Source organism: Neophocaena asiaeorientalis, unplaced genomic scaffold (assembly GCF_003031525.2).
Source record: "Neophocaena asiaeorientalis asiaeorientalis breed wild unplaced genomic scaffold, Neophocaena_asiaeorientalis_V1.1 scaffold66, whole genome shotgun sequence".
In the NCBI taxonomy this organism is placed as follows: domain Eukaryota; kingdom Metazoa; phylum Chordata; class Mammalia; order Artiodactyla; family Phocoenidae; genus Neophocaena; species Neophocaena asiaeorientalis.
The window spans coordinates 1,557,174-1,562,066 of record NW_020172677.1 but is presented as its reverse complement, the minus strand read 5'-3'; positions in this window follow the sequence as shown (position 1 = coordinate 1,562,066).

Here is a 4,893-nt window from a genome sequence, read left to right as displayed (position 1 = left end):
TAAGCCGTATCCTAGCCCTAACCCATAACCTAAAACGTACCCTAACCCTAACTCTTATCCGTACACTAAACTCTATCCTAACCCTAACCCTAACCCTAACCAGTACCCTAATCCTAAGCCGTATACTAACACTAACCCATACCCTAACCCATACATTAACCCTAACCCATAGCCGTACACTAAACTGTACCCTAACCCTATCCCGTGCCGTAACCCTAACCCATACCCTACCCCATACATTAACCCTAACCCATAGCCGTACACTAAACTGTACCCTAACCCTATCCCGTGCCGTAACCCTAACCCATACCCTACCCCGTACCATACCCCATTACCTAAACCTAACCCGTACCCTAATCCTAATTTGTACCCCAACCCTAACCCCTACCCAATAGTGTACCCTAACCGTAACATGTAGCTCTACCCTAACCCTAACCGGTACTCTAATCCTAACCGAACCCTAACCCGTGCCCCTACCCTTCCCTGTACCATAACCCTAACACATACTCTAACCCTAACATATACCCTAAAACATACCCTAATACGTTACTGTACCCTAACCTGTACCCTTACCTCTACCCAAACCCTAACACTAACCCGTACCCTAACCCGTCCCCTAATCCTAACCCGTATACTAACAATAACCCATACCATAACCATACCCCGTACCCTAAACCTCACCCATATCCTAACACTAACCCTAACCCATACCCAAACCCTAACCCGTAGCCATACCCTAACCTGTACCCTAACCCATACCCTAACCCTAACACTAACCCTAACCCTAACCAGTACCCTAATACTAAGCCATATCCTAACACTAACCCATACCCTAACGTGTACAATAACCCTAACCCACAGAGGTACACTAAACTGTACCCTAACCCTAACCCATGCCCTAACCCAAACCCTAACCCTAACTTGTACCCAAACCCTACACCATACCCTAATGCTAAACTGTACCATTACCCTAAGCCATACACAAAGCCTAACGTGTCCCCTAACCTGTACCCTAACACTAACATGTAGCTCTACCCTATGCTGTACCCTAACCCTAACTGGTACCCTAACCTTAACACATAGCTATGCCCCATATGGTATCCTAAACCTAACCGGTACCCTACGCTAAACCGTACCCATACCCGTACCCTAATCCTAACCCATAACCTAACACTAATCCATACACAAACATGTACCCTAACACTAACTTATATCCATATGCTAAACTCTACCCTAACCCTAAACCGTACCCTAACCCTAAACCTAACACTAACCCATACCCTAACCCTAACCTGTACCCTAACCATAACCCATATCCTAAACCTAACCCGTAGCCATGCCCTAACCTGTACCCTAAACCATACCCAAACCCTCACCCTACACCTAACCCTTACTAACCAGTACCGTCATACTAAGCCGTATCCTAACACTAACCCATACCCTAAACCATACACTAACCCTAACCCATAGCCGTACACTAAACTGTACCCTAACCCTAACCCTAACCCTTACCCTACCCTGTAACCTAACACTAACCTGTACCCTAATTCTAATCCATACCCCAACCCTAAACCATACCCTAATCTGTACCCTAACCATAACACGTAGCTGTACCCTATCCTGTACCCTAACCCTAACCAGCACCCTAACCCTAACCTGTACCCTAACCCGTACCCTCACCCTTTCCCATACCCTAACACATACTCTACCCCTAACACGTACCCTAATACATACCCTAACCCTAACACATTACCATACCCTAACCTGTACCCTAACCTCTACCTGAAGCCTAAACCTAAACCTAACCCATACCCATACCCGTACCCATACCCGTACCCTAATCCTAACCCATATACTAACACTAACCCGTACCTTAACCCTACCCCGTACCCTAAACCTCGTCTGTATCCTAACCCTAACACTAACCCTAACCCATAACCGAACCCTAACTCGTAGCCATACCCTAACCTGTACCCTAACCCATACCCGAACCCTAACCCTAAATCTTACCCTAACCAGTACCCTAATCCTAAGCCGTATCCTAACACTAACCCATACCCTAACAATTACACTAACCCTAACTTGTAGCTGTACCCTAAACTGTACCCTAACCCTACCCATGCCCTAACACTAACCCTAACCTGTACCCTAACTCTGCACCATACCCTAACGCTAACCCATACCGTAACCCTAACCCATACACACACCCTAACCCGTCCCCTTACCTGTACCCTAACAGTAACACGTAGCTCTACCCTACTCTGTACCCTAACCCTCACTGGTATCCTAAACCTAACCCTAAACCTATCTGTACCATAACCTGTACCCTAACCCTAACACGTACCCTAAACCTACCCCGTACCCTAATCCTAACCTGTACCCTAACAGTAATCCAAACCCTAACCCTAACCCATACTCTAACCTGTACCCTAACACTAACACGTAGCTGCACCCTATCCTGTAATCTACCCTATCTGGTACACTAACCCTAACCTGAATGCTAAACCTAACATGTACCCTACCCCATATAGTAACCCTAATACTTAGCCGTACCCTAACCTGTATCCTAACCCATACCCGAAGCCTAACCCTAACCCTAAACCTAACCATAACCAGTACCCTAACCCTAAGCCGTATCCTAACACTAAGCCATACTCTAACGCCATACTCTAACCCATACACTAACCCTAACTCATAGTTGTACACTAAATGGTACCCTAACCCTAACTTATATCCTAATCCTAACCCGAACCCTACCTGTACCATAACCCTAACCCATACTCCAACCTTAACCCATACCCTAACCTGTACACTAACCCTAACATGTAGCTGTACCCTATCCTGTACCCTAAACCTAACCAGTACCATAACCCTAACCCTACCAGGTACCCTAATCCTAAAACATACCCTAACCCTAACACGTAACCATACCCTAACCTGTACCCTAACCTCTACCCGAAGCCTAACCCCAACCCTACCCCGTATCCTCACACTAACCCATACCCTAACATGTAACATAACACTAACTCGTAGCCGTACAGTAAACTGTGGCCTAAACCTAACCCGTACACTAACCCTAACACATATCCTAAATTTACCTGTACCCTAACCCATACTGTAACCCTAATCCAAACCCTAACCCTAACCCATACCCAACCCTAATCCTTAGTCATACCCTAACCTGTACCCTAACCCATACCTGAAGCCTATCCCTAACCCTAACCAGTACCCTAATCCTAAGCCGTATCCTAACACTAACCCATATTCTAACCCATACACTAACCCTAACCCGTAGTCATATACTAAACTGTACCCTAACCTTAACCCATACCCTATCCGTACCCTAATCTGTACTCCAACCTTAACCCATACCCTAACAGGTAACCTAACCATAACACGAACTTGTAACCTATCCTGTATCTTACCCCTAACTGGTACCATAACCCTAACACTCACCCTAACCCATATCCTAACCCTTACCCTTACCCTAACTCTTACACAGACTCTAACCCTAACACGTACCCTAACCCTAACCCTAACCCTAATACTTTACCATACCCTAACCTGTACCCTAACCTCTATCTGAAGCTTAAACCTAAACCTAACCCGTACCCGTACCCTAATCCTAACCCATACACTAACACTATCCCGTACCCTAACCCTACCCCGTACCCTAAACCTCATCTGTATCCTTACCCTAACACTAACCCTAACCCATACCTGAACCCTAACTCGTAGCTATACCCTAACCTGTACCCTAACCCATACCCAAACCCTAACCCTAACCCTTGCCCTTACCCCAACCAGTACCCTAATCCTAAGCCGTATCCTAACCCTAACCTGTACCCTAACCCTAACCCTACCATAACCCTAACACGTACCATGAAACATACCCTAACCCTAACATGTAAACATATCCTAACCTGTACCCTAACACTACCCGAAGCCTAACTGTAACCCTAACCCTAACCCATTCCCGTACCCGAATCCTAACCCATATCCTAACACTAACCCATACCCTACCATAACCCTAAGCCGTACCCTAACCCTAACCCATACCCTAACCCTAACCCGTACACCAACCCTAACCTGAACCCTAACCTGTACCCTAACCGTAACACGTAGCTGTACCCTATCCTGTACCCTAACTAGTACCCTAACCCTAACCCTAACCCATACACTAACCCATACCCTAACCTTACCCTGTACCCTAATCCTAACCCAAACCCAACCCTAATCCTAACATGTAACCATACCCTAACCTGTAGCCTAAGCCCTACCCAAAACCTAACCCTAACCCTAACTTGTAGCCATACACTAAACTGTACGCTAACCCTAACCCATACCCTAACTCTAAACCTACACCGTACCCTAACCCTAACCCATACCCTAACCCTAACCCATACCACACCCTAAACCTAACCCTAACCCTATCTCGTAGCCGTACACTAAACTGTATCCAATCCCCAACCCGTACACTAAAGCCTAACCCTAAACCTAACCCGTCCCCTAACCCTAACCTGTCCCCTAACCTGTATGCTAACCCTAACACATAGCTATAACCTATCCAGTTCCCTAACACTATCCGGTACCCTAACACTAACCCTAACCCGTACCCTATCTCTACCCCGTACGCTAACCCTAACACATACCCTAACCCTAACACGTAACCTAAAACATACCCTAACCCTAACACATAACCATACCCTGACCTGTACCCTAACCCCTACCCAAATCCTAACCCTAAACCGTACCCTAATCCTAACCCATATCCTAAAACTAACCCGTACCCTAACCCGTAACCTCTTATCTGTACACTAAACTGTACCCTAACCTTAAACCTAACCCTAACCTGTAACATAACCCTACCCCGTATCCTAACCCTAACCCATA